General features: G+C 40.4%; 1 protein-coding gene across 3 annotated transcripts in view; it reads left to right on the top strand.

Moving 5' to 3' along the window:
* The first annotated feature begins 38 nt into the window (after nt 1–38).
* Nucleotides 39–15,803, top strand: part of TMEM144 (transmembrane protein 144) — a 59,811-nt gene continuing 44,046 nt past the window's right edge. Inside the window, exon 1 of one of the 3 annotated variants that reach the window (XM_020878185.2) lies at nt 39–252. The gene's annotated coding sequence lies outside the window, so the exon portion shown is untranslated. Of the gene's footprint in view, nt 253–277; nt 301–12,371; nt 12,588–15,803 lie in introns of those variants that run through there. The other 2 variants (XM_020878182.2, XM_020878184.2) reach the window with 2 other exon arrangements.

Genomic DNA, 15,803 nt, shown 5'->3' with positions numbered 1-15,803 from the left:
GAGGTCATAGAGGACAGTGGGGCTTCCACCCTCTTGGAGTTCTCACCCTGGGGATGCCACGTTGTCATGAGGACACTCAAGCAGTCCTCTGATGAGGCCCATGAAGAGAAACTGTGGTCTCCCCTGAGAGACAGCCAGTGTGCCCATCCCATGAGCAAGCCTCCTCGGAGGTGGAGTCTCGGGGCCCATCCACATCTTCAGATGCCAGGAACCATAGCCAGTGTCTCCATGCAGCTTCAGGAGAGACTTTGAGTGAGAACCCTACCCAAAATGTTCCTGAATTCCTGGCCCACAGAAACTGTGAGAGAGGACAAATATCTAATATTCCCCAAGATAATGTATTTGGGACAATTTGTTATACAGTAATAAATAACTAATACATCTTCTGTGATCACAGGACTTGAACTTCTCCCCACCTTCCCCAGAGGAAAAGCAGAGTCCTCTGGAGACCCCACAAGGACCCTCCTCTCCTGCCTGTGTGCTAAGTCACTTCACTGTATCCAACTCTTTTCAACCTTATGGACCACAGCCTGCCAGGCTTCTCTGTCCATAGGATTCTCCAGGCAAGAATACTGGAGCAGGGTTTTCATGCCCTCCCCCAGGGGATCTTCTCTACTCAGGGATTTAACCCACCTCTCTTACATCTCTTGCACTGGCAGGCAGGTTCTTTAGCACTAGTGCCACCTGGGAAGGCCCCTTCCTATCCTGCTTGCCTCCTATTTCCTCCCTGGCCCCACCCTCTTCTCACCACCCCAGGCCCACACACAGGGACCCCGTTGCCTTCCTCAGGAGCATCAGGGCATCACTGTTCCCTCCCCTCTCCCCCTGCTAGGCCATCCCTCAGTGTTCCACTCCCAGGGAGGCCTTCCCTGATGACATTTCCAGAAACGCAGCTCCCCACATATACCCACACTCACAAACATTCTTCTTTCTCTTTCCTTTAGTATTTCCTTCACACGCATTACTGTTTAATAGACCTCGTGTGTTATGTATGATGGGCTTCCCTGGTGGCTCAGATGGTAAAGCATCTGCCTGTAATGCAGGAGACCTGGGTTCAATCCCTGGGTCAGGAAGTTCCCCTGGAGAAGGAAATGGCAACCCACTCCAGTACTCTCGCCTGGAAAATTCCATGGATGCAGGAGCCTGGTGGGCTACAGTCTACAGGGTCACAAAGAGTCAGACACAACTGAGTGACTTCACTTTCACTTTCATTATAGATGATACCTCTGCCCGGGGTAGCTGAGAGCTGAGCTGGTGCATGGATTGTTGTCTCTTCCTGATGCGGACACACTCTCCAGTTTATTGTGTGTCCTCCATAAAGACTCTCAGATGAATACATGAGTGTCAAGGATGCATGGATATCCAATTAATATTAACTTAAGGGGATGTCTCTGGTGGTCCAGTGGTTAAGACTCTGGGCATCCACGGCAGAGGGTACAGGTTGATGCCTGGTCAGGGAACTAAGATGACATGTTCCTCTCAGCATGGTCAAAAGATTTTAAAAAACAATACCTTAAAAATGCCTCAAATATAGGCTTTTATGGCTGGCTTCCACTTTATAAAGATGCCTCTAAAATTTACTACTAGTTTGCATAGCAAATATATGGGTTCTTAGAATCTGGACCTTTTGTTTCATTTCATCTTGATTTTCTGCTCTCATTTATAAGTTCTCTGTTTTTTATATTTCATTCCTATTATGTTCTCATTCTACACTGCTTCCAAGACTTCATAAAATTAATATGAATAAATAAAAGCAAATAAATGGTGTTAGTTCTCTCCTAAACTCAAAATAGGTGATTAAAACTATCACTGGTTCAGCATATTATAGTAAACTTTTTCAAGAATAAAGATCTAACTTTTTTGTGAACCCGATTTTAAAAACTCAATAAAGTGTAATTGTTTTATTTTTCATTGAAGTAAACTTTATTGTGAAATAATTTACATGATAAATAAGCATTGGATTGGGGAAGGAACATTTACTTTAACATTTTGCATCATCAATGCTCACAGCATATTTTTCTAGTGTCACGTTATTCTTGGAAATTTTTGTTTGCTTTCATGATATAATAAAACTCTTCTTGAAAATTATTTGTTTTAAATTGATGCCTTTTTTGCAAAGAACCCAGTGAAAGTTCAACAGTGAAGTGAATTATTACACTATCTAGTGAATAAAGAGGATTTTTCTGCAATTCACAGTTCCTCATTCTGTATAGAATCTAAATTTGGGATAAGGATAGCAAATATTATATCCAAGAAGATCATTTAGCAACTATGGGAAAGAGAAAGGAAGCCTAGATCTTACATCCATACTTATCCAGAAGAGCCATCAAATGATAAACAGGTGTTCAGAGATCAAAATGGGAAGTAATTGGTTTTTATTACTAATTGAAAGGATAAAATGGTACTTCTCAGTATATGTTTCACTTTATAAACTTGTCTCTTATATTCAGTGAATGGTATAAAAGTTAATCAAATTAAAAAAACATATCTATCTATCTATCTACATCTTTTCATATTTATGTAGTTGATATACTTTAACTAGCATATGAAATAGTGTTAACTTTAACAAAATAATCACAGACCTAATACTTTTGTAGGTTTTATTTTTTATTTACTTTGTTATTGAAATATAGTTGATTTTGTTGTTCAGTTGCCAAGTCATGTCCAACTCTTTGTGATGCTATGGACTGCAGCATGCCAGGCTTCTCTGTCCCTCATCATCTTCCAGATTTTGCCCAAGTTCAAGTCCATTGAATCGGTGATGCCATCCAACCATCTCATCCTCTGTCCCCCTCTTCTCCTTCTGCCTTCAATCTTTGTAAAGAGTTGATTTACAGTGTTTCAAGTACACAGCAAAATGAGTCAGTTATACACACACATACACATACATACATGTATATTTTTTGTTATAGATTATTACAAGATACTTAAAATAGTTTCCTGAGCTATACAGTAGGTCCTTGTTGTTTATCTATCTTATATATAGTAGTGTGTACATGTTGAAAAAGCTCTATACAGTCAGCAAAAACAAGACTGGGAGCTGGCTGTGGCTCAGATCATGAACTTTTTATTGTCAAATTCAGACTTAAATTGAAGGAAGTAGGGAAAACCACTAGGCCATTCAGGTATGATCTAAATCAAATTGCTTACGGTTATACAGTGGAAGTGAGAAATAGATTTGAGGGATTAGATCTGATAGAGTGCCTGATGAACTATGGACAGAGGTTCATGACATTGTACAGGAGACAGGGATCAAGACCATCCCCAAGAAAAAGAATTGCAAAACAGCAAAATGGCTGTCTGAGGAGGCCTTACAAATAGCTGTGAAAAGAAGAGAAGCAAAAAGCAAAGGAAACAAGGAAAGATCCACCCATTTGAATGCAGAGTTCCAAAGAATAGCAAGGAGAGATAAGAAAGGCTTCTTCAGTGATCAGTGCAAAGAAGTAGAGGGAAACAGTTGAATGGGAAAGACTAGAGATCTCTTCAAGAAAATTAGAGATACCAGGGGAACATTTCATACAAAGATGGGCTCAATAAAGGACAGAAATGGTATGGACCTAACAGAAGCAGAAGATATTAAGAAGAGGTGGCAAGAATACACAGAAGAACTGTAAAAAAAGATCTTCATGACCCAGATAATCACAGCGGTGTGATCACTCACCTAGAGCCAGACATCCTGGAATGTGAAGTCAAGTGGGCCTTAGAAAGCATCACTATGAACAAAGCTAGTGGAGGTGATGGAATTCCAATTGAGCTATTTCAAATCCTGAAAGATGGTGCTCTGAAGGTGCTGCACTCAATATGCCAGCAAATTTGGAAAACTCAGCAGTGGCCACAGGACTGGAAAAGGTCAGTTTTCATTCCAATCCCAAAGAAAGGCAATCCCTAAGAATGTTCAAATAAGCACAATTGCACTCATCTCACACGCTAGTAAAGTAATGCTCAAAATTCTCCAAGCCAGGCTTCAGCAATATGTGAACCGTGAACTTCCAGATGTTCAAGCTGGTTTTAGAAAAGGCAGAGGAACCAGAGATCAAATTGCCAATATCTGCTGGATCATCAAAAAAGCAAGAGAGTTCCAGAAAAACATCTATTTCTGCTTTATTGACTATGCCAAAGCCTTTGACTGTGTGGATCACAATAAACTATGGAAAATTGTGAAAGAGATGGGAATACCAGACCACCTGACCTGCCTCTTGAGAAACCTGTGTGCAGGTCAGGAAGCAACAGTTAGAACTGGCCATGGGCCAACAGACTGGTTCCAAATAGGAAAAGGAGTGCATCAAGGCTGTATATTGTCACCCTGCTTACTTAACTTATACCCAGAGTACATCATGAGAAACACTGGGCTGGAAGAAGCACAAGCTGGAATCAAGGTTGCCAGGAGAAATATCAATAACCTCAGATATGCAGATGACACCACCCTTATGGCAGAAAGTGAAGAGGAACTAAAAAGCCTCCTGATGAAAGTGAAAGAGGAGAATTAAGAAGTTGGCTTAAAGCTTAACATTCAGAAAACTAAGATCATGGCATCTTGTCCCATCACTTCATGGGAAGTAGATGGGGAAACAGTGGAAACAGTGTCAGTCTTTGTTTTTTTTTGGGCTCCAAAATCACTGCAGATGGTGACTGCAGCCATGAAATTAAAAGACGCTTACTCCTTGGAAGGGAAGTTATGACCAACCTAGACAGCATATTAAAAAGCAGAGACATTACTTTGCCAACAAAGGTCCATCTAGTCAAGGCTATGGTTTTTCCAGTGGTCATGTATGGATGTGAGAGTTGGACTGTGAAGAAAGCTGAGCACCAAAAAATTAATGCTTTTGAACTGTAGTGTTGGAGAAGACTCTTGAGAGTCCCTTGGACTGCAAGGAGATCCAACCAGTCCATCCTGAAGGAGATCAGTCCTGGGTGTTCATTGGAAGGATTGATGCTGAAGCTGAAACTCCAATACTTTGGCCACCTCATGCTAGGAGCTGACACATTGGAAAAGACCCTGATGCTGGGTGGGTTGGGGGCAAGAGGAGAAGGGGACGACAGAGGATGAGATGGCTGGATGGCATCCCTGACTCGATGGACACGTTTGAGTAAACTCCGGGAGTTGGTGATGGACAGGGAGGCCTGGTGTGCTGCGATTCATGGGGTTGCAAAGAGTTGGACATGACCGAACGACTGAACTGAGTGGGATTAACAATACAATCACCTACTTCGTCCCTTCATTCTGTCCCTATCAGATATATTGTTGCTATCATTATTTTGAAGTTACCTATTAGATCAATTAAGAATAAAAATCTTATTTTTACTTTTGTTTATTCTTTTTTCATGTTCTACCTTTCTTCATGTAGATCAAAGTTTCTGACTATATCATTTTCTTGTCTATGAAGAACTTATTTTAACATTTCTTCCAAGGTATATCTAGTAGTGAAAGATTCCCCCCTTCTTTTTTTATGGAGGGGGTGGGAGTCTGAGAAAGTCTATTTCCTCTTCTCTTTTGAAGGATAATTAACTTGATTCAGAATTATACATTGGTGGATTTTTCTTTCAGCACTCTAAATGTTCCATTCCACTCATTTGCCTGGTTTCTGAAGAGAGATATCTGATGTAATTCTATTCTTGCTTTGCCATAGGTAAGGTAATTTTCTCCTCCAGCTTTTGCAGTATTTTTTTCTTTGTCTGATATTCTTCAATTTGAATATGATAACTAACATGTAGATAATTTTGTATTTATCCTATTTGGTGTTTTCTGAACTTTGTGAGTCTCTGGTTTGGTATCTGGCATCAATTCTGGAAAATTCTCAGGCACTATTGCTTCAAATATTCATATCCTTTCTTTTCTGTTTGGTACTCACATTACCTATATTTTACACTTTTTTGTAATTTTTCATAGTTCCTGAATATTGTTCCTTTTTAAAAAAAATCTGTTTTTAGATCACCAGCCCAGGCTGGATGCATGAGACAAGTGCTCAGGGCTGGTGCACTGGGAAGACCCAGAAGGATCAGATGGGGAAGGAGGCGGGAGGGGGGGATTGGGATGGGGAACACATGTAAATCCATGGCTGATTCATGTCAATGTATGGCAAAAACCACTACAATATTGTAAAGTAATTTAGCCTTCAACTAATAAAAATAAATGAAAAAAAAATAAAAATAAAAAATAAAAAAATCTGTTTTTATACTGAAATTTGAGATGTTTCTATTGACATATATTCAGATTCATGGATTCTTTCTCAACTGTGAAAAGTGTTCTTCATTTCTGTTTCAGTGCTTTGTTTTCTAACACTTTCTTTTGATTCTTAGAGTTTTTTTTATTTCTCTGCATATGTTACACATCTGTTCTTGCATGTTGTCTAATTTCTCCAGTAAACCTCTTGGCATATTAATTGTAAGTATTTTAAGTTCCCACTCCGATAATTCCAAAACCTCTACCAATTTCAAGTCTGCTTCTGACGCTTGCTCTATTTCTTCAGACTGCTCACATTTCAGCATTTTTTTACAAGCCAGGCATAACGTATCAGATAATAGAAACTGAGATAAGCAAGTCTTTAGTGTGAGCTTTTATGTTAAAATGGCCACGAGTTAAGCAGTGTTTAATATTTGCTAAGCAGAGGTTTCACTTTCCTTTAATGCCATTTGTTTTGTCTGCTCTTTTGTCTTTGGGTTTTCTTAGAAACTCCTTCCTGAACTGTATCTGTGTCCTGCAGCTCTCAGTTATAATCCACTTCTGTAACTGGAAAGTAAGGAATTGGGAAGGGGATACAGTCTATAATCTTATGATTAAAATCTCCATTTTTAGCCACCTGGAATCCCTGGGCTATGAATAGTTGTTCAACTTTCTTGTGATGATAGGCATGACAACCTGCAAAATCTTCAAATATACAAGTGGGAACCAGCAGTTCTTTTTCTCCTCACGTGTGACAGGCTTGAAGGAGCAGAAGTTCTCTAATTATTCTCCCTCGAGATCAGATAGAGCTCTGATACAGAAATGACCCTTGAGGACTAGCTTTGTTTCAACTTCCCAAGTGGTTCAGTGGTAAAGAATCCAACTGCCACTGCAGGAGATGCAAGGGATGTCAGTTCGATCCCCAGGTGGGGAAGATTCCCTGAAGAAGGAAATGGCAACCCATACCAGTATTCTTGCCTGGGAAATCCCATAGACAGAGGAGCCTGGTGGGCTACAGTTCATGGGGTCACAAAGAGCTGGACATGGCCGAGCGACTGAGTGTTCATGCAGCCTTTGTTTCAGGGACAGAAAGTTTTATGTGTATTTCAAAGCTATTGCTCCTCCTCCTTGCCAGACCCAAGAGGGACTTTCTGTCTTATCTTCACAGGGAAAACGGGTAGGGCTCCTCAAGCTAAAAGTCATGAAAGTGTGGGTGTTGACCTAAGCCTACATCCTGCTGCCTCAGAGTTTTCCACTCTGTCAAGTTCACACTCGGTCCCAAGGTGTGCTCAGATTACTGCCCCATCTATGACTGGCGACAGGGGTTTCTGCTCCTAGTCAGCTGGGATTGTCTGCTTAAGTTTCCAGAGAGGTGATTTGTCCAGTGACCTCAGTTCTCTGGTAGGTGTAAAAAGAATCACTGATTTTCAGTTGGTTCAACTTTTTTCTTATTGTGGTGGCAGTAGTGACAATTTTCAAGATCTTCATATGTCAGAGCAGAAACCAGAAATCTTAATAGCAATATTTTATATCCATTATATCTTTTGACCACACAAAAGGGTGTTGATGGAAAATTAATCAGTCAATCAAAGAAAGAAATGAAAATTTTTATTTGAGCCAAATTTGAGGATTATAACCAGGAAGAGCATCTCAAAAGTCAAGGCACAGTTATGTAAGTGTTTTGAGACAGAGGGCTATATATCAAATGACATCTTATTCATAGTTTACATAATCCAGACTAAACATCATCATAGTAGATCACGTGACCCTTTACAAGATCGAGAAGAATGTTATCTTTTAAGGAGTTGTCTTTTCAATGCTGGAAGAATGTTACTCTTTATGATTGAGCAAGTATTCCAAAGAATGCTCAAACTACCGCACAACTGCACTCATCTCACACACTAGTAAAGTAATGCTCAAAATTCTCCAAGCCAGGCTTCAGCAATATGTGAACTGTGAACTTCCAGATGTTCAAGCTGGATTTAGAAAAAGCAGAAGAACCGGAGATCAAATTGCCAACATCCGCTGGATCATCAAAAAAGCTAGAGGGTTCCAGAAAAACATCTACTTCTGCTTTATTGTCTACACCAATGCCTTAGACTGTGTGGATCACCACAAACTGTAGAAAATTCTGAAAAAGATGGGAATGCCAGACCATCTGATGTACCTCTTGAGAAATCAGTATGCGGGCCAGGAAGCAACAGTTAGAACTGGCCGTGGTAACAAACACATGAAAAGATGCTCAACATCACTCATTATCAGAGAAATGCAAATCAAAACCACAATGGCGTACCATTATACGCCAGTCAGGATGGCTGCTATCCAAAAGTCTACAAGCAATACATGCTGGAGAGGGTGTGGAGAAAAGGGAACCCTCTTACACTGTTGGTGGGAATGCAAATTAGTACAGCCACTATGGAAAACAGTGTGGAGATTTCTTAAAAAGTTGGAAATAGAACTGCCATATGACCCAGCAATCCCACTTCTGGGCATACACACCGAGGAAACCAGATCTGAAAGAGACACGTGCACCCCAATGTTCATCGCAGCACTGTTTATAACAGCCAGGACATGGAAGCAACCTAGATGCCCATCAGCAGACGAATGGATAGGGAAGCTATGGTACATATACACCATGGAATATTACTCAGCCATTAAAAAGAATTCATTTGAATCAGTTCTAATGAGATGGATGAAACTGGAGCCCATTATACAGAGTGAAGTAAGCCAGAAAGATAAAGACCATTACAGTATATGGACACATATATATGGAATTTAGAAAGATGGTAACGATAACCCTATATGCAAAACAGAAAAAGAGACTCAGATGTATAGAACAGACTTGTGGACTCTGGGAGAAGGTGAGGGTGGGATGTTTCAAGAGAACAGCATCGAAACATGTATATTATCTAGGGTGAAACAGATCACCAGCCCAGGTTGGGTGCATGAGACAAGTGCTCAGGCCTGGTGCACTGGGAAGACCCAGAGGGATCGGGTGGAGAGGGAGGTGGAAGGGGGGACCGGGATGGGGAATACATGTAAATCCATGGCTAATTCATTTCAATGTATGACAAAAACCACTGCAATGATGTAAAGTAATTAGCCTCCAACTAATAAAAATAAATGGAAAAATTAAAAAAAAAAAAAAAAGAACTGGCCGTGGAATAACAGACTCATTCCAAATTGGGAAAGGAGTACGTCAAGGCTATATATTGTCACCCTGCTTCTTCAGCTGATATGCAGAGGACATCATGAGAAACGCTGGACTGGATGGAGCACAAGATGGAATCAAGATTGTGGAGAGAAATATCAATCACCTCAGATATGCAGATGACACCACCCTTATGGCAGAAAGTGAAGAACTAAAAAGCCTCTTGATGAAAGTGAAAGAGGAGAGTGAAAAAGCTGGCTTAAAACTCAAAATATAAAAAAGTAAAACCATGGCATCTGTTTCCATCACTTCATGGCAAATAGATGGGGAAACAGTGAGAGATTTTTATTTTTTTCGGCTCCAAAATCACAGCAGATGGTGACTGCAGCCATGAAATTAAAAGATGCTTGCTTCTTGGAAGAAAAGTTATGACCAACCTAGACAGCATATTAAAAAGCAGAGACATTACTTTGCCAACAAAGGTCCGTCTAGTCAAGGCTATGGTTTCTCCAGTAGTCATGTATGGGTGTGAGAGTTGGAATATAAAGAAAGCTTAGCACTGGAGAATTGATGCTTTCGAAATGTGTTGTTGCAGAAAACTCCAAGATGGACAGGGGGCCCTGATGTGCTGCAGTCCACGGGGTCGCAAAGAGTTGGACACAACTGAGTGACTGAACTGAACTGAACTGAAGTATTCCTGCTGATTTGGGAGGTCCGGTCCATGCATAAATGCACATCCACAATGCAGAGTGCAGAGCAGTCACTGGTCAGAGGAGAAATTTTACGTTTAAATTCTTCTTGTCTTCCCACGTATGTGTATGTGTGTGCAACTTAGTCATGTACGACTCTTTGTGACTTTATGGACTGTAGTCTGCTAGCTTCCTCAATCCATGGGATTTTCAAGGCAAGAATCCTGGAGTGGGTTGCCATTTCCTTCTCCAGGGGATCTTCCTGATCCAGGGATCGAACCCAGGTCTCCTGGATCTCCTGCAATGGCAAGAGAATGGATTCTTTACCCTTAAGCTACCTGGGAATCCCTGTCTTGGCATAAAATATGAATTTTATTTCACAAGGGCAAAGTACACAGATCTTATTATTGGCATTTTACATACTAGAAAACTGAAGTTGAGAGAGAATGAATGACTCTGCCAAGATAAAGGGTCAGAAGGTGAAGGTAACCCACATCTTCTAGAGGTTACCAAGATTCCTTCAACACAAAACTTCATGCTCAGGCATGAATGCTCATGAAACAACTTGAAAAAACATTTGGATTGTCCATGTTTCAGGTGTCTCTGCAGCCTGACGTAAGAAGCCCTGGAGAGGGATATTCTATAATGTGTCCTCAAGCCTGACTGTGTCCCCAACTCATACTCAGATTTTAGGGAATTCACAACAATGGGAGTCTCAGTTTCTCAATGAATCTGGAGCAAGACCTAACCATGTGATCATCACTGAGGCCTTTTGTCACAAAAACAGCAATTCTAGGTTGCATTCAGGCTCTGTATTTTTGGAAGAGAGAGAGTTTGTATATGTGTCTATCTCTGAGTATGGATATGTGGAAAGGGGAACTTATTTCTCCACAGTTTTTCTGAACTGTTAGATTTGTTCTTTCCCTGAAGTGGAAAGCCTTAGCTTCTTGAATTCTTTAAATGGGATGACACCTTACCTTCCCATCTGCTTAATTACAATGATAGCTTGTGAATGTGATTGATATTTAAAACAAGACTTCCTTCCAGGGTCTCTTTTGTCTTTGAACTGTCCTTAGGCTTTCTCATTGTAACTCTACAACCATTAACAACCGTTGAACTGTCACACTGCAAAGTCACTTCCTCAGAGAGGCCTTCCTTGAACTTCCTCTTTCCGAACCTGTGTGTTCATAGCTCTGTCCCTTGCTATTCTGGAATCTTCACGAGGGTAGACTCTGCACAAGTCACGGCTGATCCCCAGGACAGACAGTCCAGGACAGTGCTGTCCTCTAGACCCTTCTGCAGGAATAGAACTGGTCTGTAATCCACACATGTGGCTACTTGTACTGAATTTCTTATCCTAATTTAGATTTAAATAGCTAAATTCAGCTTGTGACTGCATCTCTGACAGTGGGGGACTAGAGCCATGTTTCTCAAAATCTAAATGTCACTAAGGTGCTTACTGACCCATTTTCTGGGTAATTCTTACCAGGAACAAATTTCACAACTATTGGTCTAGAATGGAATTCTCAATACTGGCTTCACATTAGACTGGCCTGAAGGAAATTTTAGAAGAAAATATGTCCCAATCACACTTCTAAAGATTACATTTCAGTTGGCCTGGAGTGGGGTCCAGGTATTAGTTTTTGTTTTTTTTTAATTTGGCTGCCCTGGGTCTTCATTGTTGTGCGCAGGCTTTTTCTCTAGTTGCATTGAGCAGCGGCTTCTTGTGGCTTCTCTTGCTGCAGACTGCAGGCTGTAGGCGTGGGGCAGGCTTCAGTAGCTGCAGGTCCCAGGCTCTAGAGCACATGTTCAGTAGTCGGGGTGCACAGACTTAGTTGCTCCATGGCACGTGGGATCTTCCCTCACCAGGGAGCAAACCCATGTCCCCTGCATCAGCAGGTGGACTCCTCTCCACTGAGCCACCAGGAAAACCCCCAAGTATTGGTCTTTTTAAAAAATGAAACAAAACAGAAAATCTCCCCAGAGGACTGATGGGCAGCCAAGCTTGAGTCTAGAAGATTTGTTCTCACCTGCTCCTCAAAGCAGACCAAATAAATATACAGATAAGTAAGTCTGGGAGCTTTTTATAAAGGGTGGTGATGTCAAGTAAAATCTTGTGATGTTACAAGAGATATTAGTGACATTGGTGGTTTAGATGAATTTCTTCACATTCTGTAAAAAAGAAAACACAGCTTTAGATAATCTTTAACAGTTGGAAATGCCTTGTCCTTTGATCCATTAACAGTGCCAATCATACCATGCTCTGGGCGATTTAGTGAGAGTGACACTTTGAGTTCCCTAAAACAATCACGTTTTAAAATACACAAAAGCCTTTCTAGTTTGCTGGTTGATTGACAAGGGGCCTGTTGACCGCACAACAAAGTCACGTGACCTGCACTGCCCGGCAGCGGGAGGAAGGTGTTTCCCAACCTGCCGCCCCGCAGGTCCGGGATCTCCGCTGTTAAGTTCTTCTCCGTCCTCCGCGGCCAGGTGTGAGGGTCATTGCCTCCCGGGAAGGAAAGGAGCCCAGGCGAGCCTGGGAACGTGGGTGCAGGAGCCCTGCCCCCCGCTTCCTGCAGGTGAACAGGTAAGGACGGTCGTGCAGGAAGTCCAGGCTGGTTGGGCGCCGAAGAGTAAGGAGGCGCTGGTTCGGCATCTGCGCTGGGGAGGCGGCTGTGCGGCTGCGGAGCGCCCGCGGATTTCAGCCCAGCCCCGGGCACCGAGCGGCGTGGGGACAGCAACTCAAGGAAATCCGGGCAGCTGGGCAGCGGAGTGTCTGAGGATTTTTTAGAACATGCTCCTGATTGAAATAAAAAAAAAAAAAGTCTCAGAGTAAGTAAATTCAAGACTGCTATTGTTCGCCAAGACACCGGCGAAGCCTGCCAGGAGATTTGAGGAAATTAACATGAAACTAAAACCGAAATCTTAGGTGAAGTGGAGCAAGCAAAACTGATCAGAACGCAACCAAAGACTAGCCAAAGAAAGGTCTCTATAGACATTTAAATTGTTAGGAGAGAATTAGAGGGAAAGCTTTCAGTTGCTAGGAGAGATTTAGAGGAAAAAATTGAAATTACCACGAGAGATTTAAAGAAGTACTATTCAGTGAATCAAAAGTACTAGAACAAAAATAAATGAATATGGTTTAACAATATATCAGTAGATAGCCTTTTAAAAACTACTTTAGTCGAGAGTATAAGTTAATTTAAATATTTTCAATTATTGAAATTAAATTAAACATTATAATTAAAAGTTTGAGCCTTGTTAACTCGATAGGTTTGCACCAAAAAAACAAAAACAAAAAAAACTGGGAGTAATGTGCTAGAGTGATGTTTTTTTTCCCACAAAAATTTCATTGATTTAGAAAGAATAGACTCTTCCTTAAAGATAGTAAACATTGCCAACCCACGATGAAATTAGATCACGTGCTTTCTGCCATGTACCAGAGGCGCATGCAGTAAACTTCATTTGTCTGCATCTGCCCGTAATAACTAAGTAACTCCGGTTAATGTTCACCCAGCAGTCAAAACGCAGTGTATCCACTGTGATTAGCACACCAGGTTATTCTTTCAGGGAAATCTGAGAGGTTTGGGGCTGTCAATATTCTTCAATAGAACCATCTTTTTGCTCACTTTGCTATTTTTTAAGGGTGGGCATTCTCTTTGCAATGTGCTTATCAAGGATTTTTTTTTCTGCTTCCTTGAGTTTAGTTAAAATAGAAACAAAATTGCTTTCTTAGCTGAGCCTACTCATGTGTTCTTAGTCTTGTGATATCCTTCCTGGATATCTCCTGTTTCTCTGACCTGTTGCCTCTCTGATATTTTAGCAACAATCCACCAACTTGATCTTTGAACAAAACTCATGTAAGCCACTGATGGAAGCCACAGGGCTGAAACTTTCTTTGCATCTAGCAATAAGATTTGTAGTATTTTTATTGAAGTTTTTTTTACTGTGTCAGTGTTAAATATGTCAGCACCTCTTTCTCAACTTCATCCTCATGGAGGATATTGTCTTAACAGCATTTTGTTTCCTTTTAAGAAAGCACACAAAATTTCAAATAGATAGCTTTCTTACTAAAAATTACTAATCAGTATTGAAGTTATCCCTGTTTGGGGTTAAACTATCTTAAATAATACCAAAGAAGATATATTGTAGATAGTTGTATATATAATATTCTCTGCAAAGAGCATTGTTCTTTGACAATGAAAAAAATGAAACACCTTGAAAGTAAATGTTTATTATTATAAAATAAAATAATAAATGTGATTTTAGATATATAAAATGCTTTATTCATTACATATTCATAGGAAGGTATCACTATAATATAAATTTTGGGGGAAAGAGCTGGATTGTTTTAAATTACATTCCAGAGGATTTTTATACAGAGGTGAGTGAAACAAAAGGTCAGTGTGGCAAATATGATTTAAGAGTGGTATTGTGGCATGACTCTGGTTACCTCTTGTGATAAAATGACTGTTGTATTTTTCTCATGTAGCTTTTACAACTAGAAAAGTGAATTACATTCAGTAACCTTTTCCAGATATGATCTTGTGAAAAATGTCTAGTTCTTGGCTCTTTGAGTTTTGGTCCTTTTCTTCATAGTAAACCAGAGCTTTTTAATAAGCTTAGGAGTGTTGTCCAGTAGAACTTTCTGCAGTGATAGGAATGTTCTGCATACAATCTGCATTGTCCAGTGTGATAGCTACTGGCTCTATGTGACCATTGAGCACTTGAAATGTAGTTAATTTAACTAAGGAATTGAATTTTTTTCTTTTGCTAAATTTAATTGATTTTAATGAAAATGTAGTTATCCCTATGTGACCCATGGCTGCCAGATCACACAGACAGCTAGTTAGCCACTTCCCTTTATTCTAGTGACTGGTTATAGTATCGTGCAGGACACAACTGCTGACCTTGGACTTTCAGATAGTCCTGAAGGTATTTTTCAAGAACATTACTCTTGAAGGGATTTAAGAGATTAATTTTTTTTCATTCTTAATGACACTGTTTTGTTTCTCATTTTATAAGCAATATATGTTCTACTTTACCGGTCAGTTGTGTCCGACTCTTTGTGACCCCATACAGTCCATGGAATTCTCCAGGCCAGAATACTGGAGTGAGTAACTGTTCCCTTTTCCAGGGGATCTTCCCAAACCAGGGATCGAACCCAGGCCTCCTGCATTGCAGGTGGATTCTTTACCAGCTCAGCCACCAGGGAAGCCCATATGTTCTACTAGAAACACATAAAGGCATCAAGTAAAAATTTACAATTCACTCATAATCCCTACCCTCCAGTGGTAACTGTCTTTGCTATTTTGACATATTTCCTCCCAGTGTCTAATTTTTTTTTTTAAATAGAGGTATAGTTGACCTATATCACTCTATTATTTCTAGGTACACAACACAGTTATTTGATATTTCTTTTTCACATAGCTGTCCAGTTTACCCAACACCATTTATCAAAAAGGTTTTCTTTTCCCCATTGTATGTTCTTGCCTCCTCTGTCATAAATTAGTTTACTACATGTTTGTAGGTTTATTTCTGCTCTCTATTCTGTTCCATTGATCTTTGTGCCAGTTTTTTGCCAGTACCATATGGTTTTGATTCCTGTAGCTTAGTGGTATGAAATCAGGGAGCATAATAACTCAAACTTTGTTCTTTCTCAAGATTATTTTGGCTATTTGGGGTCCTTTGTGTTTCCATACACATTTTAGAATTATTTGTTCCACTTCTGTGAAAAATGCCATGCTGTTTTGACAGGAATTGTATGAAATGTGTAGATTGCCCCGGGTAATATGGTCATTTT

Source organism: Odocoileus virginianus, chromosome 12 (assembly GCF_023699985.2).
Source record: "Odocoileus virginianus isolate 20LAN1187 ecotype Illinois chromosome 12, Ovbor_1.2, whole genome shotgun sequence".
Lineage (NCBI taxonomy): Eukaryota > Metazoa > Chordata > Mammalia > Artiodactyla > Cervidae > Odocoileus > Odocoileus virginianus.
Note: the sequence above shows the minus strand (reverse complement) of the source record. Positions and strands in the feature narration are given on the sequence as shown.